The sequence below is a fragment of the Symphalangus syndactylus genome, chromosome X (assembly GCF_028878055.3).
Source record: "Symphalangus syndactylus isolate Jambi chromosome X, NHGRI_mSymSyn1-v2.1_pri, whole genome shotgun sequence".
Taxonomy (NCBI): Eukaryota; Metazoa; Chordata; class Mammalia; order Primates; family Hylobatidae; genus Symphalangus; species Symphalangus syndactylus.
The window spans coordinates 163,321,202-163,347,556 of NC_072447.2; positions in this window are offsets into that span (position 1 = coordinate 163,321,202).

Genomic DNA, 26,355 nt, shown 5'->3' on the forward strand with positions numbered 1-26,355 from the left:
CGCAACTGGACATTTGGAGCGCTAAGAGCATACTAGTGGAAAAAGGAATATATTCAAATATAAACTACACAGAAGCATTCTGTGAAACTTCTTTCTGATCTGAGCATTCAGCTAACAGAGTTAAACCATACTTTTGATTGAGCAGTTATGAAACACTCTGTCTGTAGAAAATGCAACTGGACATTCGTAGCACTAAGTGGGTAATAGTGGAAAAAAGAATATGTTCAAATAGAAACTACACAGAAGCATTGTATGAAACTTCTTTCTGTTCTGTGCATTCAACTAACAGAGTTGAACCTTACTTTTGATTGAGCCTTTCTGAAACACTCTTTCTGTAGAAACTCCAATTGGACATTCTGAGAGCTAAGAGGCCTATATTGGGAAAAATAATATCTTCAAATAAAAACTACGCAGAAGCATTGTGTGAAACTTATTTCTGACATGTTCATTAAGCTAACAGAGTTAAACCATACTTTTGATTGCGCAGTTCTGAACACTCTTTCTGTAGAAAATGCAAGTGGACATTCGGAGCGCTAAGAGGGTAATAGTGGAAAAAGAAATATATTCAAATATAAACTACACAGTAGCATTCTGTGAAAATTCTTTCTGTTCTGTGCATTCAACTAACAGATTTGAACCTTACTTTTGATTGAGCCGTTCTGAAACACTCTTTCTGTAGAAACTGCAATTGGACATAATAAGCGCTAAGAGGCCTACATTGGGAAAAAGAATATCTTCAAATAAAAACTACACAGATGCATTCTGTGAAACTTATTTCTGATCTGTAAATTCAGTTAACAGAGATAAAACATATTTTTGATTGAGCAGTTATGAAACACTCTTTTTGTAGATAATAAAAGTGGAGATTCGGAGCGCTAAGAGGGTAATAGTGGAAAAAGGAATGTCTTCAAATATAAACTACACAGAATCATTCGGTGAAACTTCTTTCTGATCTGTGCATTCAGCTAACAGAGTCAAACCATACTTTTGATTGAGCAGATCTGAACACTCTTTCTGTAGAAAATGCAACTGGACATTTGGAGCGCTAAGAGCGTAGTAGTGGAAAAAGGAATATATTCAAATATAAACTACACAGAAGCATTCTGTGAAACTTCTTTCTGATCTGAGCATTCAGCTAACAGAGTTAAACCATACTTTTGATTGAGCAGTTTTGAAACACTCTGTCTGTAGAAAATGCAACTGGACATTCGTAGCGCTAAGTGGGTAATAGTGGAAAAAAGAATATGTTCAAATATAAACTACACAGAAGCATTGTATGAAACTTCTTTCTGTTCTGTGCATTCAACTAACAGAGTTGAACCTTACTTTTGATTGAGCCGTTCTGAAACACTCTTTCTGTAGAAACTGCAATTGGACATTCTGAGCGCTAAGAGGCCTATATTGGGAAAAAGAATGTCTACAAATAAAAACTACACAGAAGAATTGTGTGAAACTTCTTTCTGTTCTGTTTGTTCAACTAAAAGAGTTGAACCTTAGTTTTGATTGAGCCGTTCTGAAACACTCTTTCTGTAGAAAATGCAAGTGGAGATTCGGAGCGCTAAGAGGGTAATAGTGGAAAAAGGAATGTCTCCAAATATAAACTACACAGAATCATTCTGTGAAACTTCTTTCTGATCTGTGCATTCAGCTAACAGAGTAAAACCATACTTTTGATTGAGCAGATCTGAACACTCTTTCTGTAGAAAATGCAACTGGACATTTGGAGCGCTAAGAGAGTAGTAGTGGAAAAAGGAATATATTCAAATATAAACTACACAGAAGCATTCTGTGAAACTTCTTTCTGATCTGAGCATTCAGCTAACAGAGTTAAACCATACTTTTGATTGAGCAGTTTTGAAACACTCTGTCTAAAGAAAATGCAACTGGACATTCGTAGCGCCAAGTGGGTAATAGTGGAAAAAAGAATATCTTCAAATATAAACTACACAGAAGCATTGTATGAAATTTCTTTCTGTTCTGTGCATTCAACTAACAGAGTTGAACCTTACTTTTGATTGAGCCTTTCTGAAACACTCTTTCTGTAGAAACTGCAATTGGACATTCTGAGCGCTAAGAGGCCAATATTGGGAAAAATAATATCTTCAAATAAAAACTACACAGAAGCATTGTGTGAAACTTATTTCTGATATGTTCATTAAGCTAACAGAGTTAAACCATACTTTTGATTGCGCAGTTCTGAACACTCTTTCTGTAGAAAATGCAAGTGGACATTCGGAGCGCTAAGAGGGTAATATTGGAGAAAGGAATATATTCAAATATAAACTACACAGTAGCATTCTGTGAAAATTCTTTCTGTTCTGTGCATTCAACTAACAGAGTTGAACCTTACTTTTGATTGAGCCGTTCTGAAACACTCTTTCTGTAGAAACTGCAATTGGACATGCTAAGCGCTAAGAGGCCTACATTGGGAAAAAGAATATCTTCAAATAAAAACTACACAGATGCATTCTGTGAAACTTATTTCTGATCTTTAAATTCAGTTAACAGAGATAAAACATATTTTTGATTGAGCAGTTATGAAACACTCTTTTTGTAGAAAATGCAAGTGGAGATTCGGAGCGCTAAGGGGGTAATAGTGGAAAAAGGAATGTCTTCAAATATAAACTACACAGAATCATTCGGTGAAACTTCTTTCTGATCTGTGCATTCATCTAACAGAGTTAAAACATACTTTTGATTGAGCAGATCTGAACACTCTTTCTGTAGAAAATGCAACTGGACATTTGGAGCGCTAAGGGCGTAGTAGTGGAAAAAGGAATATATTCAAATATAAACTACACAGAAGCATTCTGTGAAACTTCTTTCTGATCTGAGCATTCAGCTAACAGAGTTAAACCATACTTTTGATTGAGCAGTTTTGAAACACTCTGTCTGTAGAAAATGCAACTGGACATTCGTAGCGCTAAGTGGGTAATAGTGGAAAAAAGAATATGTTCAAATATAAACTACACAGAAGCATTGTATGAAACTTCTTTCTGTTCTGTGCATTCAACTAACAGAGTTGAACCTTACTTTTGATTGAGCCGTTCTGAAACACTCTTTCTGTAGAAACTGCAATTGGACATTCTGAGCGCTAAGAGGCCTATATTGGGAAAAAGAATGTCTACAAATAAAAAGTACACAGAAGAAATGTGTGAAACTTCTTTCTGTTCTGTTTGTTCAACTAAAAGAGTTTAACCTTAGTTTTGATTGAGCCGTTCTGAAACACTCTTTCTGTAGAAAATGCAAGTGGAGATTCGGAGCGCTAAGAGGGTAATAGTGGAAAAAGGAATGTCTCCAAATATAAACTACACAGAATCATTCTGTGAAACTTCTTTCTGATCTGTGCATTCAGCTAACAGAGTTAAACCATACTTTTGATTGAGCAGATCTGAACACTCTTTCTGTAGAAAATGCAACTGGACATTTGGAGCGCTAAGAGCATACTAGTGGAAAAAGGAATATATTCAAATATAAACTACACAGAAGCATTCTGTGAAACTTCTTTCTGATCTGAGCATTCAGCTAACAGAGTTAAACCATACTTTTGATTGAGCAGTTTTGAAACACTCTGTCTGTAGTAAATGCAACTGGACATTCGTAGCACTAAGTGGGTAATAGTGGAAAAAAGAATATGTTCAAATAGAAACTACACAGAAGCATTGTATGAAACTACTTTCTGTTCTGTGCATTCAACTAACAGAGTTGAACCTTACTTTTGATTGAGCCTTTCTGAAACACTCTTTCTGTAGAAACTGCAATTGGACATTCTGAGCGCTAAGAGGCCTATATTGGGAAAAATAATATCTTCAAATAAAAACTACGCAGAAGCATTTTGTGAAACTTATTTCTGATATGTTCATTAAGCTAACAGAGTTAAACCATACTTTTGATTGCGCAGTTCTGAACACTCTTTCTGTAGAAAATGCAAGTGGGCATTCGGAGCGCTAAGAGTGTAATAGTGGAAAAAGGAATATATTCAAATATAAACTACACAGTAGCATTCTGTGAAAATTCTTTCTGTTCTGTGCATTCAACTAACAGATTTGAACCTTATTTTGATTGAGCCGTTCTGAAACACTCTTTCTGTAGAAACTGCAATTGGACATGCTAAGCGCTAAGAGGCCTACATTGGGAAAAAGAATATCTTCAAATAAAAACTACACAGATGCATTCTGTGAAACTTATTTCTGATCTGTAAATTCAGTTAACAGAGATAAAACATAATTTTGATTGAGCAGTTATGAAACACTCTTTTTGTAGATAATAAAAGTGGAGATTCGGAGCGCTAAGAGGGTAATAGTGGAAAAAGGAATGTCTTCAAATATAAACTACACAGAATCATTCGGTGAAACTACTTTCTGATCTGTGCATTCAGCTAACAGAGTCAAACCATACTTTTGATTGAGCAGATCTGAACACTCTTTCTGTAGAAAATGCAACTGGACATTTGGAGCGCTAAGAGCGTAGTAGTGGAAAAAGGAATATATTCAAATATAAACTACACAGAAGCATTCTGTGAAACTTCTTTCTGATCTGAGCATTCAGCTAACAGAGTTAAACCATACTTTTGATTGAGCAGTTTTGAAACACTCTGTCTGTAGAAAATGCAACTGGACATTCGTAGCGCTAAGTGGGTAATAGTGGAAAAAAGAATATGTTCAAATATAAACTACACAGAAGCATTGTATGAAACTTCTTTCTGTTCTGTGCATTCAACTAACAGAGTTGAACCTTACTTTTGATTGAGCCGTTCTGAAACACTCTTTCTGTAGAAACTGCAATTGGACATTCTGAGCGTTAAGAGGCCTATATTGGGAAAAAGAATGTCTACAAATAAAAACTACACAGAAGAATTGTGTGAAACTTCTTTCTGTTCTGTTTGTTCAACTAAAAGAATTGAACCTTAGTTTTGATTGAGCCGTTCTGAAACACTCTTTCTGTAGAAAATGCAAGTGGAGATTCGGAGCGCTAAGAGGGTAATAGTGGAAAAAGGAATGTCTCCAAATATAAACTACACAGAATCATTCTGTGAAACTTCTTTCTGATCTGTGCATTCAGCTAACAGAGTAAAACCATACTTTTGATTGAGCAGATCTGAACACTCTTTCTGTAGAAAATGCAACTGGACATTTGGAGCGCTAAGAGAGTAGTAGTGGAAAAAGGAATATATTCAAATATAAACTACACAGAAGCATTCTGTGAAACTTCTTTCTGATCTGAGCATTCAGCTAACAGAGTTAAACCATACTTTTGATTGAGCAGTTTTGAAACACTCTGTCTGTAGAAAATGCAACTGGACATTCGTAGCGCCAAGTGGGTAATAGTGGAAAAAAGAATATCTTCAAATATAAACTACACAGAAGCATTGTATGAAATTTCTTTCTGTTCTGTGCATTCAACTAACAGAGTTGAATCTTACTTTTGATTGAGCCTTTCTGAAACACTCTTTCTGTAGAAACTGCAATTGGACATTCTGAGCGCTAAGAGGCCTATATTGGGAAAAATAATATCTTCAAATAAAAACTACACAGAAGCATTGTGTGAAACTTATTTCTGATATGTTCATTAAGCTAACAGAGTTAAACCATACTTTTGATTGCGCAGTTCTGAACACTCTTTCTGTAGAAAATGCAAGTGGACATTCGGAGCGCTAAGAGGGTAATATTGGAGAAAGGAATATATTCAAATATAAACTACACAGTAGCATTCTGTGAAAATTCTTTCTGTTCTGTGCATTCAACTAACAGATTTGAACCTTACTTTTGATTGAGCCGTTCTGAAACACTCTTTCTGTAGAAACTGCAATTCGACATAATAAGCGCTAAGAGGCCTACATTGGGAAAAAGTATATCTTCAAATAAAAACTACAAAGATGCATTCTGTGAAACTTATTTCTCATCTGTAAATTCAGTTAACAGAGATAAAACATATTTTTGATTGAGCAGTTATGAAACACTCTTTTTGTAGAAGATGCAAGTGGAGATTCGGAGCGCTAAGAGGGTAATAGTGGAAAAAGGAATGTCTTCAAATATAAACTACACAGAATCATTCGGTGAAACTTCTTTCTGATCTGTGCATTCAGCTAACAGAGTTAAACCATACTTTTGATTGAGCAGATCTGAACACTCTTTCTGTAGAAAATGCAACTGGACATTTGGAGCGCTAAGAGCGTAGTAGTGGAAAAAGGAATATATTCAAATATAAACTACACAGAAGCATTCTGTGAAACTTCTTTCTGATCTGAGCATTCAGCTAACAGAGTTAAACCATACTTTTGATTGAGCAGTTTTGAAACACTCTGTCTGTAGAAAATGCAACTGGACATTCGTAGCGCTAAGTGGGTAATAGTGGAAAAAGAATATGTTCAAATATAAACTACACAGAAGCATTGTATGAAACTACTTTCTGTTCTGTGCATTCAACTAACAGAGTTGAACCTTACTTTTGATTGAGCCGTTCTGAAACACTCTTTCTGTAGAGACTGCAATTGGACATTCTGAGCGCTAAGAGGCCTATATTGGGAAAAAGAATGTCTACAAATAAAAACTACACAGAAGAATTGTGTGAAACTTCTTTCTGTTCTGTTTGTTCAACTAAAAGAGTTGAACCTTAGTTTTGATTGAGCCGTTCTGAAACACTCTTTCTGTAGAAAATGCAAGTGGAGATTCGGAGCGCTAAGTGGGTAATAGTGGAAAAAGGAATGTCTCCAAATATAAACTACACAGAATCATTCTGTGAAACTTCTTTCTGATCTGTGCATTCAGCTAACAGAGTTAAACCATACTTTTGATTGAGCAGATCTGAACACTGTTTCTGTAGAAAATGCAACTGGACATTTGGAGCGCTAAGAGAGTAGTAGTGGAAAAAGGAATATATTCAAATATAAACTACACAGAAGCATTCTGTGAAACTTCTTTCTGATCTGAGCATTCAGCTAACAGAGTTAAACCATACTTTTGATTGAGCAGTTTTGAAACACTCTGTCTGTAGAAAATGCAACTGGACATTCGTAGCGCTAAGTGGGTAATAGTGGAAAAAAGAATATGTTCAAATATAAACTACACAGAAGCATTGTATGAAACTTCTTTCTGTTCTGTGCATTCAACTAACAGAGTTGAACCTTACTTTTGATTGAGCCTTTCTGAAACACCCTTTCTGTAGAAACTGCAATTGGACATTCTGAGCGCTAAGAGGCCTCTATTGGGAAAAATAATATCTTCAAATAAAAACTACACAGAAGCATTGTGTGAAACTTATTTCTGATATGTTCATTAAGCTAACAGAGTTAAACCATACTTTTGATTGCGCAGTTCTGAACACTCTTTCTGTAGAAAATGCAAGTGGACATTCGGAGCGCTAAGAGGGTAATAGTGGAAAAAGGAATATATTCAAATATAAACTACACAGTAGCATTCTGTGAAAATTCTTTCTGTTCTGTGCATTCAACTAACAGAGTTGAACCTTACTTTTGATTGAGCCGTCCTGAAACACTCTTTGTGTAGAAACTGCAATTGGACATGCTAAGCGCTAAGAGGCCTACATTGGGAAAAAGAATATCTTCAAATAAAAACTACACAGATGCATTCTGTGAAACTTATTTCTGATCTTTAAATTCAGTTAACAGAGATAAAACATATTTTTGATTGAGCAGTTATGAAACACTCTTTTTGTAGAAAATGCAAGTGGAGATTCGGAGCGCTAAGAGGGTAATAGTGGAAAAAGGAATGTCTTCAAATATAAACTACACAGAATCATTCGGTGAAACTTCTTTCTGATCTGTGCCTTCAGCTAACAGAGTTAAACCATACTTTTGATTGAGCAGATCTGAACACTCTTTCTGTAGAAAATGCAACTGGACATTTGGAGCGCTAAGAGCGTAGTAGTGGAAAAAGGAATATATTCAAATATAAACTACACAGAAGCATTCTGTGAAACTTCTTTCTGATCTGAGCATTCAGCTAACAGAGTTAAACCATACTTTTGATTGAGCAGTTTTGAAACACTCTGTCTGTAGAAAATGCAACTGGACCTTCGTAGCGCTAAGTGGGTAATAGTGGAAAAAAGAATAGGTTCAAATATAAACTACACAGAAGCATTGTATGAAACTTCTTTCTGTTCTGTGCATTCAACTAACAGAGTTGAACCTTACTTTTGATTGAGCCGTTCTGAAACACTCTTTCTGTAGAAACTGCAATTGGACATTCTGAGCGCTAAGAGGCCTATATTGGGAAAAAGAATGTCTACAAATAAAAACTACACAGAAGAATTGTGTGAAACTTCTTTCTGTTCTGTTTGTTCAACTAAAAGAGTTGAACCTTAGTTTTGATTGAGCCGTTCTGAAACACTCTTTCTGTAGAAAATTCAAGTGGAGATTCGGAGCGCTAAGAGGGTAATAGTGGAAAAAGTAATGTCTCCAAATATAAACTACACAGAATCATTCTGTGAAACTTCTTTCTGATCTGTGCATTCAGCTAACAGACTTAAACCATACTTTTGATTGAGCAGATCTGAACACTCTTTCTGTAGAAAATGCAACTGGACATTTGGAGCGCTAAGAGAGTAGTAGTGGAAAAAGGAATATATTCAAATATAAACTACACAGAAGCATTCTGTGAAACTTCTTTCTGATCTGAGCATTCAGCTAACTGAGTTAAACCATACTTTTGATTGAGCAGTTTTGAAACACTCTGTCTGTAGAAAATGCAACTGGACATTCGTAGCGCTAAGTGGGTAATAGTGGAAAAAAGAATATGTTCAAATATAAACTACACAGAAGCATTGTATGAAACTTCTTTCTGTTCTGTGCATTCAACTAACAGAGTTGAACCTTACTTTTGATTGAGCGTTTCGGAAACACTCTTTCTGTAGAAACTGCAATTGGACATTATGAGCGCTAAGAGGCCTCTATTGGGAAAAATAATATCTTCAAATAAAAACTACACAGAAGCATTGTGTGAAACTTATTTCTGATATGTTCATTAAGCTAACAGAGTTAAACCATACTTTTGATTGCGCAGTTCTGAACACGCTTTCTGTAGAGAATGCAAGTGGACATTCGGAGCGCTAAGAGGGTAATAGTGGAAAAAGGAATATATTCAAATATAAACTACACAGTAGCATTCTGTGAAAATTCTTTCTGTTCTGTGCATTCAACTAACAGAGTTGAACCTTACTTTTGATTGAGCCGTTCTGAAACACTCTTTCTGTAGAAACTGCAATTGGACATGCTAAGCGCTAAGAGGCCTACATTGGGAAAAAGAATATCTTCAAATAAAAACTACACAGATGCATTCTGTGAAACTTATTTCTGATCTGTAAATTCAGTTAACAGAGATAAAACATATTTTTGATTGAGCAGTTATGAAACACTCTTTTTGTAGAAAATACAAGTGGAGATTCCGAGCGCTAAGAGGGTAATAGTGGAAAAAGGAATGTCTTCAAATATAAACTACACAGAATCATTCGGTGAATCTTCTTTCTGATCTGTGCATTCAGCTAACAGTGTCAAACCATACTTTTGATTGAGCAGATCTGAACACTCTTTCTGTAGAAAATGCAACTGGACATTTGGAGCGCTAAGAGCGTAGTAGTGGAAAAAGGAATATATTCAAATATAAACTACACAGAAGCATTCTGTGAAATTTCTTTCTGATCTGAGCATTCAGCTAACAGAGTTAAACCATACTTTTGATTGAGCAGTTTTGAAACATTCTGTCTGTAGAAAATGCAACTGGACATTCGTAGCGCTAAGTGGGTAATAGTGGAAAAAAGAATATGTTCAAATATAAACTACACAGAAGCATTGTATGAAACTTCTTTCTGTTCTGTACATTCAACTAACAGAGTTGAACCTTACTTTTGATTGAGCCGTTCTGAAACACTCTTTCTGTAGAAACTGCAATTGGACATTCTGAGCGCTAAGAGGCCTATATTGGGAAAAAGAATGTCTACAAATAAAAACTACACAGAAGAATTGTGTGAAACATCTTTCTGTTCTGTTTGTTCAACTAAAAGAGTTGAAACTTAGTTTTGATTGAGCCGTTCTGAAACACTCTTTCTGTAGAAAATGCAAGTGGAGATTCGGAGCGCTTAGAGGGTAATAGTGGAAAAAGGAATGTCTCCAAATATAAACTACACAGAATCATTCGGTGAAACTTCTTTCTGATCTGTGCATTCAGCTAACAGAGTTAAACCATACTTTTGATTGAGCAGATCTGAACACTGTTTCTGTAGAAAATGCAACTGGACATTTGGAGCGCTAAGAGAGTAGTAGTGGAAAAAGGAATATATTCAAATATAAACTACACAGAAGCATTCTGTGAAACTTCTTTCTGATCTGAGCATTCAGCTAACAGAGTTAAACCATACTTTTGATTGAGCAGTTTTGAAACACTCTGTCTGTAGAAAATGCAACTGGACATTCGTAGCGCTAAGTGGGTAATAGTGGAAAAAAGAATATGTTCAAATATAAACTACACAGAAGCATTGTATGAAACTTCTTTCTGTTCTGTGCATTCAACTAACAGAGTTGAACCTTACTTTTGATTGAGCCTTTCTGAAACACTCTTTCTGTAGAAACTGCAATTGGACATTCTGAGCGCTAAGAGGCCTCTATTGGGAAAAATAATATCTTCAAATAAAAACTACACAGAAGCATTGTGTGAAACTTATTTCTGATATGTTCATTAAGCTAACAGAGTTAAACCATACTTTTGATTGCGCAGTTCTGAACACTCTTTCTGTAGAAAATGCAAGTGGACATTCGGAGCGCTAAGAGGGTAATAGTGGAAAAAGGAATATATTCAAATATAAACTACACAGTAGCATTCTGTGAAAATTCTTTCTGTTCTGTGCATTCAACTAACAGAGTTGAACCTTACTTTTGATTGAGCCGTCCTGAAACACTCTTTGTGTAGAAACTGCAATTGGACATGCTAAGCGCTAAGAGGCCTACATTGGGAAAAAGAATATCTTCAAATAAAAACTACACAGATGCATTCTGTGAAACTTATTTCTGATCTTTAAATTCAGTTAACAGAGATAAAACATATTTTTGATTGAGCAGTTATGAAACACTCTTTTTGTAGAAAATGCAAGTGGAGATTCGGAGCGCTAAGAGGGTAATAGTGGAAAAAGGAATGTCTTCAAATATAAACTACACAGAATCATTCGGTGAAACTTCTTTCTGATCTGTGCATTCAGCTAACAGAGTTAAACCATACTTTTGATTGAGCAGATCTGAACACTCTTTCTGTAGAAAATGCAACTGGACATTTGGAGCGCTAAGAGCGTAGTAGTGGAAAAAGGAATATATTCAAATATAAACTACACAGAAGCATTCTGTGAAACTTCTTTCTGATCTGAGCATTCAGCTAACAGAGTTAAACCATACTTTTGATTGAGCAGTTTTGAAACACTCTGTCTGTAGAAAATGCAACTGGACATTCGTAGCGCCAAGTGGGTAATAGTGGAAAAATGAATATGTTCAAATATAAACTACACAGAAGCATTGTATGAAACTTCTTTCTGTTCTGTGCATTCAACTAACAGAGTTGAACCTTACTTTTGATTGAGCCTTTGTGAAACACTCTTTCTGTAGAAACTGCAAATGGACATTCTGAGCGCTAAGAGGCCTATATTGGGAAAAATAATATCTTCAAATAAAAACTACACAGAAGCATTGTGTGAAACTTATTTCTGATATGTTCATTAAGCTAACAGAGTTAAACCATACTTTGGATTGCGCAGTTCTGAACACTCTTTCTGTAGAAAATGCAAGTGGACATTCGGAGCGCTAAGAGGGTAATAGTGGAGAAAGGAATATATTCAAATATAAACTACACAGTAGCATTCTGTGAAAATTTTTCTGTTCTGTGCATTCAACTAACAGAGTTGAACCTTACTTTTGATTGAGCCGTTCTGAAACACTCTTTCTGTAGAAACTGCAATTGGACATGCTAAGCGCTAAGAGGCCTACATTGGGAAAAAGAATATCTTCAAATAAAAACTACACAGATGCATTCTGTGAAACTTATTTCTGATCTGTAAATTCAGTTAACAGAGATAAAACATATTTTTCATTGAGCAGTTATGAAACACTCTTTTTGTAGAAAATGCAAGTGGAGATTCGCAGCGCTAAGAGGGTAATAGTGGAAAAAGGAATGTCTTCAAATATAAACTACACAGAATCATTCGGTGAAATTTCTTTCTGATCTGTGCATTCAGCTAACAGAGTTAAACCATACATTTGATTGAGCAGATCTGAACACTCTTTCTGTAGAAAATGCAACTGGACATTTGGAGCGCTAAGAGCGTAGTAGTGGAAAAAGGAATATATTCAAATATAAACTACACAGAAGCATTCTGTGAAACTTCTCTCTGATCTGAGCATTCAGCTAACAGAGTTAAACCATACTTTTGATTGAGCAGTTTTGAAACACTCTGTCTGTAGAAAATGCAACTGGACATTCGTAGCGCTAAGTGGGTAATAGTGGAAAAAAGAATAGGTTCAAATATAAACTACACAGAAGCATTGTATGAAACTTCTTTCTGTTCTGTGCATTCAACTAACAGAGTTGAACCTTACTTTTGATTGAGCCGTTCTGAAACACTCTTTCTGTAGAAACTGCAATTGGACATTCTGAGCGCTAAGAGGCCTAATTGGGAAAAAGAATGTCTACAAATAAAAACTACACAGAAGAATTGTGTGAAACATCTTTCTGTTCTGTTTGTTCAACTAAAAGAGTTGAACCTTAGTTTTGATTGAGCCGTTCTGAAACACTCTTTCTGTAGAAAATGCAAGTGGAGATTCGGAGCGCTAAGAGGGTAATAGTGGAAAAAGGAATGTCTCCAAATATAAACTACACAGAATCTTTCTGTGAAACTTCTTTCTGATCTGTGCATTCAGCTAACAGAGTTAAACCATACTTTTGATTGAGCAGATCTGAACACTCTTTCTGTAGAAAATGCAACTGGACATTTGGAGCCCTAAGAGAGTAGTAGTGGAAAAAGGAATATATTCAAATATAAACTACACAGAAGCATTCTGTGAAACTTCTTTCTGATCTGAGCATTCAGCTAACAGAGTTAAACCATACTTTTGATTGGGCAGTTTTGAAACACTCTGTCTGTAGAAAATGCAACTGGACATTCGTAGCGCTAAGTGGGTAATAGTGGAAAAAAGAATAGGTTCAAATATAAACTACACAGAAGCATTGTATGAAACTTCTTTCTGTTCTGTGCATTCAACTCACAGAGTTGAACCTTACTTTTGATTGAGCCGTTCTGAAACACTCTTTGTGTAGAAACTGCAATTGGACATTCTGAGCGCTAAGAGGCCTATATTGGGAAAAAGAATGTCTACAAATAAAAACTACACAGAAGAATTGTGTGAAACTTCTTTCTGTTCTGTTTGTTCAACTAAAAGAGTTGAACCTTAGTTTTGATTGAGCCGTTCTGAAACACTCTTTCTGTAGAAAATGCAAGTGGAGATTCGGAGCGCTAAGAGGGTAATAGTGGAAAAAGTAATGTCTCCAAATATAAACTACACAGAATCATTCTGTGAAACTTCTTTCTGATCTGTGCATTCAGCTAACAGAGTTAAACCATACTTTTCATTGAGCAGTTTTGAAACACTCTGTCTGTAGAAAATGCAACTGGACATTCGTAGCGCTAAGTGGGTAATAGTGGAAAAAAGAATATGTTCAAATATAAACTACACAGAAGCATTGTATGAAACTTCTTTCTGTTCTGTGCATTCAACTAACAGAGTTGAACCTTACTTTTGATTGAGCCTTTCTGAAACACTCTTTCTGTAGAAACTGCAATTGGACACTCTGAGCGCTAAGAGGCCTCTATTGGGAAAAATAATATCTTCAAATAAAAACTACACAGAAGCATTGTGTGAAACTTATTTCTGATATGTTCATTAAGATAACAGAGTTAAACCATACTTTTGATTGCGCAGTTCTGAACACTCTTTCTGTAGAAAATGCAACTGGACATTCAGAGCGCTAAGAGGGTAATAGTGGAAAAAGGAATATATTCAAATATAAACTACACAGTAGCATTCTGTGAAAATTCTTTCTGTTCTGTGCATTCAACTAACAGAGTTGAACCTTACTTTTGATTGAGCCTTTCTGACACACTCTTTCTGTAGAAACTGCAATTGGACATTCTGAGCCCTAAGAGGCCTCTATTGGGAAAAATAATATCTTCAAATAAAAACTACACAGAAGCATTGTGTGAAACTTATTTCTGATATGTTCATTAAGCTAACAGAGTTAAACCATACTTTTGATTGCGCAGTTCTGAACACTCTTTCTGTAGAAAATGCAAGTGGACATTCGGAGCGCTAAGAGGGTAATAGTGGAAAAAGGAATATATTCAAATATAAACTACACAGTAGCATTCTGTGAAAATTCTTTCTGTTCTGTGCATTCAACTAACAGAGTTGAACCTTACTTTTGATTGAGCCGTTCTGAAACACTCTTTCTGTAGAAACTGCAATTGGACATGCTAAGCGCTAAGAGGCCTACATTGGGAAAAAGAATATCTTCAAATAAAAACTACACAGATGCATTCTGTGAAACTTATTTCTGATCTGTAAATTCAGTTAAGAGAGATAAAACATATTTTTGATTGAGCAGTTATGAAACACTCTTTTTGTAGAAAATGCAAGTGGAGATTCGGAGCGCTAAGAGGGTAATAGTGGAAAAAGGAATGTCTTCAAATATAAACTACACAGAATCATTCGGTGAAACTTCTTTCTGATCTGTGCATTCAGCTAACAGAGTTAAACCATACTTTTGATTGAGCAGATCTGAACACTCTTTCTGTAGAAAATGCAACTGGACATTTGGAGCGCTAAGAGCGTAGTAGTGGAAAAAGGAATATATTCAAATATAAACTACACAGAAGCATTCTGTGAAACTTCTTTCTGATCTGAGCATTCAGCTAACAGAGTTAAACCATACTTTTGATTGAGCAGTTTTGAAACACTCTGTCTGTAGGAAATGCAACTGGACCTTCGTAGCGCTAAGTGGGTAATAGTGGAAAAAAGAATAGGTTCAAATATAAACTACACAGAAGCATTGTATGAAACTTCTCTCTGTTCTGTGCATTCAACTAACAGAGTTGAACCTTACTTTTGATTGAGCCGTTCTGAAACACTCTTTCTGTACAAACTGCAATTGGACATTCTGAGCGCTAAGAGGCCTATATTGGGAAAAAGAATGTCTACAAATAAAAACTACACAGAAGAATTGTGTGAAACTTCTTTCTGTTCTGTTTGTTCAACTAAAAGAGTTGAACCTTAGTTTTGATTGAGCCGTTCTGAAACACTCTTTCTGTAGAAAATGCAAGTGGAGATTCGGAGCGCTAAGAGGGTAATAGTGGAAAAAGTAATGTCTCCAAATATAAACTACACAGAATCATTCTGTGAAACTTCTTTCTGATCTGTGCATTCAGCTAACAGAGTTAAACCATACTTTTGATTGAGCAGATCTGAACACTGTTTCTGTAGAAAATGCAACTGGACATTTGGAGCGCTAAGAGAGTAGTAGTGGAAAAAGGAATATATTCAAATATAAACTGCACAGAAGCATTCTGTGAAACTTCTTTCTGATCTGAGCATTCAGCTAACAGAGTTAAACCATACTTTTGATTGAGCAGTTTTGAAACACTCTGTCTGTAGAAAATGCAACTGGACATTCGTAGCGCTAAGTGGGTAATAGTGGAAAAAAGAATATGTTCAAATATAAACTACACAGAAGCATTGTATGAAACTTCTTTCTGTTCTGTGCATTCAACTAACAGAGTTGAACCTTACTTTTGATTGAGCCTTTCTGAAACACTCTTTCTGTAGAAACTGCAATTGGACATTCTGAGCGCTAAGAGGCCTCTATTGGGAAAAATAATATCTTCAAATAAAAACTACACAGAAGCATTGTGTGAAACTTATTTCTGATATGTTCATTAAGCTAACAGAGTTAAACCATACTTTTGATTGCGCAGTTCTGAACACTCTTTCTGTAGAGAATGCAAGTGGACATTCGGAGCGCTAAGAGGGTAATAGTGGAAAAAGGAATATATTCAAATATAAACTACACAGTAGCATTCTGTGAAAATTCTTTCTGTTCTGTGCATTCAACTAACAGAGTTGAACCTTACTTTTGATTGAGCCGTTCTGAAACACTCTTTCTGTAGAAACTGCAATTGGACATGCTAAGCGCTAAGAGGCCTACATTGGGAAAAAGAATATCTTCAAATAAAAACTACACAGATGCATTCTGTGAAACTTATTTCTGATCTGTAAATTCAGTTAACAGAGATAAAACATATTTTTGATTGAGCAGTTATGAAACACTCTTTTTGTAGAAAATACAAGTGGAAATTCGGAGCGCTAAGAGGGTAATAGTGGAAAAAGGAATGTCTTCAAATATAAACTACACAGAATCATTCGGTGAATCTTCTTTCTGATCTGTGCATTCAGCTAACAGAGTCAAACCATACTTTTGATTGAGCAGATCTGGACACTCTTTCTGTAGAAAATGCAACTGGACATTTGGAGCGCTAAGAGCGTAGTAGTGGAAAAAGGAATATATTCAAATATAAACTACACAGAAGCATTCTGTGAAATTTCTTTCTGATCTGAGCATTCAGCTAACAGAGTTAAACCATACTTTTGATTGAGCAGTTTTGAAACATTCTGTCTGTAGAAAATGCAACTGGACATTCGTAGCGCTAAGTGGGTAATAGTGGAAAAAAGAATATGTTCAAATATAAACTACACAGAAGCATTGTATGAAACTTCTTTCTGTTCTGTACATTCAACTAACAGAGTTGAACCTTACTTTTGATTGAGCCGTTCTGAAACACTCTTTCTGTAGAAACTGAAATTGGACATTCTGAGCGCTAAGAGGCCTATATTGGGAAAAAGAATGTCTACAAATAAAAACTACACAGAAGAATTGTGTGAAACATCTTTCTGTTCTGTTTGTTCAACTAAAAGAGTTGAACCTTAGTTTTGATTGAGCCGTTCTGAAACACTCTTTCTGTAGAAAATGCAAGTGGAGATTCGGAGCGCTTAGAGGGTAATAGTGGAAAAAGGAATGTCTCCAAATATAAACTACACAGAATCATTCTGTGAAACTTCTTTCTGATCTGTGCATTCAGCTAACAGAGTTAAACCATACTTTTGATTGAGCAGATCTGAACACTGTTTCTGTAGAAAATGCAACTGGACATTTGGAGCGCTAAGAGAGTAGTAGTGGAAAAAGTAATATATTCAAATATAAACTACACAGAAGCATTCTGTGAAACTTCTTTCTGATCTGAGCATTCAGCTAACAGAGTTAAACCATACTTTTGATTGAGCAGTTTTGAAACACTCTGTCTGTAGAAAATGCAACTGGACATTCGTAGCGCTAAGTGGGTAATAGTGGAAAAAAGAATATGTTCAAATATAAACTACACAGAAGCATTGTATGAAACTTCTTTCTGTTCTGTGCATTCAACTAACAGAGTTGAACCTTACTTTTGATTGAGCCTTTCTGAAACACTCTTTCTGTAGAAACTGCAATTTGACATTCTGAGCGCTAAGAGGACTCTATTGGGAAAAATAATATCTTCAAATAAAAACTACACAGAAGCATTGTGTGAAACTTATTTCTGATATGTTCATTAAGCTAACAGAGTTAAACCATACTTTTGATTGCGCAGTTCTGAACACTCTTTCTGTAGAAAATGCAAGTGGACATTCGGAGCGCTAACAGGGTAATAGTGGAAAAAGGAATATATTCAAATATAAACTACACAGTAGCATTCTGTGAAAATTCTTTCTGTTCTGTGCATTCAACTAACAGAGTTGAACCTTACTTTTGATTGAGCCGTCCTGAAACACTCTTTGTGTAGAAACTGCAATTGGACATGCTAAGCGCTAAGAGGCCTACATTGGGAAAAAGAATATCTTCAAATAAAAACTACACAGATGCATTCTGTGAAACTTATTTCTGATATGTTCATTAAGCTAACAGAGGTAAACCATACTTTTGATTGCGCAGTTCTGAACACTCTTTCTATAGAAAATGCAAGTGGACATTCGGAGCGCTAACAGGGTAATAGTGGAAAAAGGAATATATTCAAATATAAACTACACAGTAGCATTCTGTGAAAATTCTTTCTGTTCTGTGCATTCAACTAACAGAGTTGAACCTTACTTTTGATTGAGAAGTTCTGAAACACTCTTTCTGTAGAAACTGCAATTGGACATGCTAAGCGCTAAGAGGCCTACATTGGGAAAAAGAATATATTCAAATAAAAACTACACAGATGCATTCTGTGAAACTTATTTCTGATCTGTAAATTCAGTTAACAGAGATAAAGCATATTTTTGATTGAGCAGTTATGAAACACTCTTTTTGTAGAAAATGCAAGTGGAGATTCGGAGCGCTAAGAGGGTAATAGTGGAAAAAGGAATGTCTTCAAATATAAACTACACAGAACCATTCGGTGAAACTTCTTTCTGATCTGTGCATTCAGCTAACAGAGTTAAACCATACTTTTGATTGAGCAGATCTGAACACTCTTTCTGTAGAAAATGCAACTGGACATTTGGAGCGCTAAGAGCGTAGTAGTGGAAAAAGGAATATATTCAAATATAAACTACACAGAAGCATTCTGTGAAACTTCTTTCTGATCTGAGCATTCAGCTAACAGAGTTAAACCATACTTTTGATTGAGCAGTTTTGAAACACTCTGTCTGTAGAAAATGCAACTGGACATTCGTAGCGCCAAGTGGGTAATAGTGGAAAAAAGAATATGTTCAAATATAAACTACACAGAAGCATTGTATGAAACTTCTTTCTGTTCTGTGCATTCAACTAACAGAGTTGAACCTTACTTTTGATTGAGCCTTTGTGAAACACTCTTTCTGTAGAAACTGCAAATGGACATTCTGAGCGCTAAGAGGCCTATATTGGGAAAAATAATATCTTCAAATAAAAACTACACAGAAGCATTGTGTGAAACTTATTTCTGATATGTTCATTAAGCTAACAGAGTTAAACCATACTTTGGATTGCGCAGTTCTGAACACTCTTTCTGTAGAAAATGCAAGTGGACATTCGGAGCGCTAAGAGGGTAATAGTGGAGAAAGGAATATATTCAAATATAAACTACACAGTAGCATTCTGTGACAATTCTTTCTGTTCTGTGCATTCAACTAACAGAGTTGAAACTTACTTTTGATTGAGCCGTTCTGAAACACTCTTTCTGTAGAAACTGCAATTGGACATGCTAAGCGCTAAGAGGCCTACATTGGGAAAAAGAATATCTTCAAATAAAAACTACACAGATGCATTCTGTGAAACTTATTTCTGATCTGTAAATTCAGTTAACAGAGATAAAACATATTTTTCATTGAGCAGTTATGAAACACTCTTTTTGTAGAAAATGCAAGTGGAGATTCCGAGCGCTTAGAGGGTAATAGTGGAAAAAGGAATGTCTCCAAATATAAACTACACAGAATCATTCTGTGAAACTTCTTTCTGATCTGTGCATTCAGCTAACAGAGTTAAACCATACTTTTGATTGAGCAGATCTGAACACTGTTTCTGTAGAAAATGCAACTGGACATTTGGAGCGCTAAGAGAGTAGTAGTGGAAAAAGGAATATATTCAAATATAAACTACACAGAAGCATTCTGTGAAACTTCTTTCTGATCTGAGCATTCAGCTAACAGAGTTAAACCATACTTTTGATTGAGCAGTTTTGAAACACTCTGTCTGTAGAAAATGCAACTGGACATTCGTAGCGCTAAGTGGGTAATAGTGGAAAAAAGAATATGTTCAAATATAAACTACACAGAAGCATTGTATGAAACTTCTTTCTGTTCTGTGCATTCAACTAACAGAGTTGAACCTTACTTTTGATTGAGCCTTTCTGAAACACTCTTTCTGTAGAAACTGCAATTGGACATTCTGAGCGCTAAGAGGCCTCTATTGGGAAAAATAATATCTTCAAATAAAAACTACACAGAAGCATTGTGTGAAACTTATTTCTGATATGTTCATTAAGCTAACAGAGTTAAACCATACTTTTGATTGCGCAGTTCTGAACACTCTTTCTGTAGAAAATGCAAGTGGACATTCGGAGCGCTAAGAGGGTAATAGTGGAAAAAGGAATATATTCAAATATAAACTACACAGTAGCATTCTGTGAAAATTCTTTCTGTTCTGTGCATTCAACTAACAGAGTTGAACCTTACTTTTGATTGAGCCGTCCTGAAACACTCTTTGTGTAGAAACTGCAATTGGACATGCTAAGCGCTAAGAGGCCTACATTGGGAAAAAGAATATCTTCAAATAAAAACTACACAGATGCATTCTGTGAAACTTATTTCTGATATGTTCATTAAGCTAACAGAGGTAAACCATACTTTTGATTGCGCAGTTCTGAACACTCTTTCTATAGAAAATGCAAGTGGACATTCGGAGCGCTAACAGGGTAATAGTGGAAAAAGGAATATATTCAAATATAAACTACACAGTAGCATTCTGTGAAAATTCTTTCTGTTCTGTGCATTCAACTAACAGAGTTGAACCTTACTTTTGATTGAGAAGTTCTGAAACACTCTTTCTGTAGAAACTGCAATTGGACATGCTAAGCGCTAAGAGGCCTACATTGGGAAAAAGAATATATTCAAATAAAAACTACACAGATGCATTCTGTGAAACTTATTTCTGATCTGTAAATTCAGTTAACAGAGATAAAGCATATTTTTGATTGAGCAGTTATGAAACACTCTTTTTGTAGAAAATGCAAGTGGAGATTCGGAGCGCTAAGAGGGTAATAGTGGAAAAAGGAATGTCTTCAAATATAAACTACACAGAACCATTCGGTGAAACTTCTTTCTGATCTGTGCATTCAGCTAACAGAGTTAAACCATACTTTTGATTGAGCAGATCTGAACACTCTTTCTGTAGAAAATGCAACTGGACATTTGGAGCGCTAAGAGCGTAGTAGTGGAAAAAGGAATATATTCAAATATAAACTACACAGAAGCATTCTGTGAAACTTCTTTCTGATCTGAGCATTCAGCTAACAGAGTTAAACCATACTTTTGATTGAGCAGTTTTGAAACACTCTGTCTGTAGAAAATGCAACTGGACATTCGTAGCGCCAAGTGGGTAATAGTGGAAAAAAGAATATGTTCAAATATAAACTACACAGAAGCATTGTATGAAACTTCTTTCTGTTCTGTGCATTCAACTAACAGAGTTGAACCTTACTTTTGATTGAGCCTTTCTGAAACACTCTTTCTGTAGAAACTGCAATTGGACATTCTGAGCGCTAAGAGGCCTCTATTGGGAAAAATAATATCTTCAAATAAAAACTACACAGAAGCATTGTGTGAAACTTATTTCTGATATGTTCATTAAGCTAACAGAGTTAAACCATACTTTTGATTGCGCAGTTCTGAACACTCTTTCTGTAGAAAATGCAAGTGGACATTCGGAGCGCTAAGAGGGTAATAGTGGAAAAAGGAATATATTCAAATATAAACTACACAGTAGCATTCTGTGAAAATTCTTTCTGTTCTGTGCATTCAACTAACAGAGTTGAACCTTACTTTTGATTGAGCCGTCCTGAAACACTCTTTGTGTAGAAACTGCAATTGGACATGCTAAGCGCTAAGAGGCCTACATTGGGAAAAAGAATATCTTCAAATAAAAACTACACAGATGCATTCTGTGAAACTTATTTCTGATATGTTCATTAAGCTAACAGAGGTAAACCATACTTTTGATTGCGCAGTTCTGAACACTCTTTCTATAGAAAATGCAAGTGGACATTCGGAGCGCTAACAGGGTAATAGTGGAAAAAGGAATATATTCAAATATAAACTACACAGTAGCATTCTGTGAAAATTCTTTCTGTTCTGTGCATTCAACTAACAGAGTTGAACCTTACTTTTGATTGAGAAGTTCTGAAACACTCTTTCTGTAGAAACTGCAATTGGACATGCTAAGCGCTAAGAGGCCTACATTGGGAAAAAGAATATATTCAAATAAAAACTACACAGATGCATTCTGTGAAACTTATTTCTGATCTGTAAATTCAGTTAACAGAGATAAAGCATATTTTTGATTGAGCAGTTATGAAACACTCTTTTTGTAGAAAATGCAAGTGGAGATTCGGAGCGCTAAGAGGGTAATAGTGGAAAAAGGAATGTCTTCAAATATAAACTACACAGAATCATTCGGTGAAACTCCTTTCTGATCTGTGCATTCAGCTAACAGAGTTAAACCATACTTTTGATTGAGCAGATCTGAACACTCTTTCTGTAGAAAATGCAACTGGACATTTGGAGCGCTAAGAGCGTAGTAGTGGAAAAAGGAATATATTCAAATATAAACTACACAGAAGCATTCTGTGAAACTTCTTTCTGATCTGAGCATTCAGCTAACAGAGTTAAACCATACTTTTGATTGAGCAGTTTTGAAACACTCTGTCTGTAGAAAATGCAACTGGACATTCGTAGCGCCAAGTGGGTAATAGTGGAAAAAAGAATATGTTCAAATATAAACTACACAGAAGCATTGTATGAAACTTCTTTCTGTTCTGTGCATTCAACTAACAGAGTTGAACCTTACTTTTGATTGAGCCTTTGTGAAACACTCTTTCTGTAGAAACTGCAAATGGACATTCTGAGCGCTAAGAGGCCTATATTGGGAAAAATAATATCTTCAAATAAAAACTACACAGAAGCATTGTGTGAAACTTATTTCTGATATGTTCATTAAGCTAACAGAGTTAAACCATACTTTGGATTGCGCAGTTCTGAACACTCTTTCTGTAGAAAATGCAAGTGGACATTCGGAGCGCTAAGAGGGTAATAGTGGAGAAAGGAATATATTCAAATATAAACTACACAGTAGCATTCTGTGAAAATTCTTTCTGTTCTGTGCATTCAACTAACATAGTTGAACCTTACTTTTGATTGAGCCGTTCTGAAACACTCTTTCTGTAGAAACTGCAATTGGACATGCTAAGCGCTAAGAGGCCTACATTGGGAAAAAGAATATCTTCAAATAAAAACTACACAGATGCATTCTGTGAAACTTATTTCTGATCTGTAAATTCAGTTAACAGAGATAAAACATATTTTTCATTGAGCAGTTATGAAACACTCTTTTTGTAGAAAATGCAAGTGGAGATTCGCAGCGCTAAGAGGGTAATAGTGGAAAAAGGAATGTCTTCAAATATAAACTACACAGAATCATTCGGTGAAATTTCTTTCTGATCTGTGCATTCAGCTAACAGAGTTAAACCATACATTTGATTGAGCAGATCTGAACACTCTTTCTGTAGAAAATGCAACTGGACATTTGGAGCGCTAAGAGCGTAGTAGTGGAAAAAGGAATATATTCAAATATAAACTACACAGAAGCATTCTGTGAAACTTCTTTCTGATCTGAGCATTCAGCTAACAGAGTTAAACCATACTTTTGATTGAGCAGTTTTGAAACACTCTGTCTGTAGAAAATGCAACTGGACATTCGTAGCGCTAAGTGGGTAATAGTGGAAAAAAGAATAGGTTCAAATATAAACTACACAGAAGCATTGTATGAAACTTCTTTCTGTTCTGTGCATTCAACTAACAGAGTTGAACCTTACTTTTGATTGAGCCGTTCTGAAACACTCTTTCTGTAGAAACTGCAATTGGACATTCTGAGCGCTAAGAGGCCTAATTGGGAAAAAGAATGTCTACAAATAAAAACTACACAGAAGAATTGTGTGAAACATCTTTCTGTTCTGTTTGTTCAACTAAAAGAGTTGAACCTTAGTTTTGATTGAGCCGTTCTGAAACACTCTTTCTGTAGAAAATGCAAGTGGAGATTCGGAGCGCTAAGAGGGTAATAGTGGAAAAAGGAATGTCTCCAAATATAAACTACACAGAATCTTTCTGTGAAACTTCTTTCTGATCTGTGCATTCAGCTAACAGAGTTAAACCATACTTTTGATTGAGCAGATCTGAACACTCTTTCTGTAGAAAATGCAACTGGACATTTGGAGCCCTAAGAGAGTAGTAGTGGAAAAAGGAATATATTCAAATATAAACTACACAGAAGCATTCTGTGAAACTTCTTTCTGATCTGAGCATTCAGCTAACAGAGTTAAACCATACTTTTGATTGGGCAGTTTTGAAACACTCTGTCTGTAGAAAATGCAACTGGACATTCGTAGCGCTAAGTGGGTAATAGTGGAAAAAAGAATAGGTTCAAATATAAACTACACAGAAGCATTGTATGAAACTTCTTTCTGTTCTGTGCATTCAACTCACAGAGTTGAACCTTACTTTTGATTGAGCCGTTCTGAAACACTCTTTGTGTAGAAACTGCAATTGGACATTCTGAGCGCTAAGAGGCCTATATTGGGAAAAAGAATGTCTACAAATAAAAACTACACAGAAGAATTGTGTGAAACTTCTTTCTGTTCTGTTTGTTCAACTAAAAGAGTTGAACCTTAGTTTTGATTGAGCCGTTCTGAAACACTCTTTCTGTAGAAAATGCAAGTGGAGATTCGGAGCGCTAAGAGGGTAATACTGGAAAAAGTAATGTCTCCAAATATAAACTACACAGAATCATTCTGTGAAACTTCTTTCTGATCTGTGCATTCAGCTAACAGAGTTAAACCATACTTTTGATTGAGCAGTTTTGAAACACTCTCTCTGTAGAAAATGCAACTGGACATTCGTAGCGCTAAGTGGGTAATAGTGGAAAAAAGAATATGTTCAAATATAAACTACACAGAAGCATTGTATGAAACTTCTTTCTGTTCTGTGCATTCAACTAACAGAGTTGAAACTTACTTTTGATTGAGCCTTTCTGAAACACTCTTTCTGTAGAAACTGCAATTGGACATTCTGAGCGCTAAGAGGCCTCTATTGGGAAAAATAATATCTTCAAATAAAAACTACACAGAAGCATTGTGTGAAACTTATTTCTGATATGTTCATTAAGATAACAGAGTTAAACCATACTTTTGATTGCGCAGTTCTGAACACTCTTTCTGTAGAAAATGCAACTGGACATTCGGAGCGCTAAGAGGGTAATAGTGGAAAAAGGAATATATTCAAATATAAACTACACAGTAGCATTCTGTGAAAATTCTTTCTGTTCTGTGCATTCAACTAACAGAGTTGAACCTTACTTTTGATTGAGCCTTTCTGAAACACTCTTTCTGTAGAAACTGCAATTGGACATTCTGAGCCCTAAGAGGCCTCTATTGGGAAAAATAATATCTTCAAATAAAAACTACACAGAAGCATTGTGTGAAACTTATTTCTGATATGTTCATTAAGCTAACAGAGTTAAACCATACTTTTGATTGCGCAGTTCTGAACACTCTTTCTGTAGAAAATGCAAGTGGACATTCGGAGCGCTAAGAGGGTAATAGTGGAAAAAGGAATATATTCAAATATAAACTACACAGTAGCATTCTGTGAAAATTCTTTCTGTTCTGTGCATTCAACTAACAGAGATGAACCTTACTTTTGATTGAGCCGTTCTGAAACACTCTTTCTGTAGAAACTGCAATTGGACATGCTAAGCGCTAAGAGGCCTACATTGGGAAAAAGAATATCTTCAAATAAAAACTACACAGATGCATTCTGTGAAACTTATTTCTGATCTGTAAATTCAGTTAAGAGAGATAAAACATATTTTTGATTGAGCAGTTATGAAACACTCTTTTTGTAGAAAATGAAGTGGAGATTCGGATCGCTAAGAGGGTAATAGTGGAAAAAGGAATGTCTTCAAATATAAACTACACAGAATCATTCGGTGAAACTTCTTTCTGATCTGTGCATTCAGCTCACAGAGTTAAACCATACTTTTGTTTGTGCAGATCTGAACACTCTTTCTGTAGAAAATGCAACTGGACATTTGGAGCGCTAAGAGCGTAGTAGTGGAAAAAGGAATATATTCAAATATAAACTACACAGAAGCATTCTGTGAAACTTCTTTCTGATCTGAGCATTCAGCTAACAGAGTTAAACCATACTTTTGATTGAGCAGTTTTGAAACACTCTGTCTGTAGAAAATGCAACTGGACATTCGTAGCACTAAGTGGGTAATAGTGGAAAAAAGAATATGTTCAAATATAAACTACACAGAAGCATTGTATGAAACTTCTTTCTGTTCTGTGCATTCAACTAACAGAGTTGAACCTTACTTTTGATTGAGCCGTTCTGAAACACTCTTTCTGTAGAAACTGCAATTGGACATTCTGAGCGCTAAGAGGCCTATATTGGGAAAAAGAATGTCTACAAATAAAAACTACACAGAG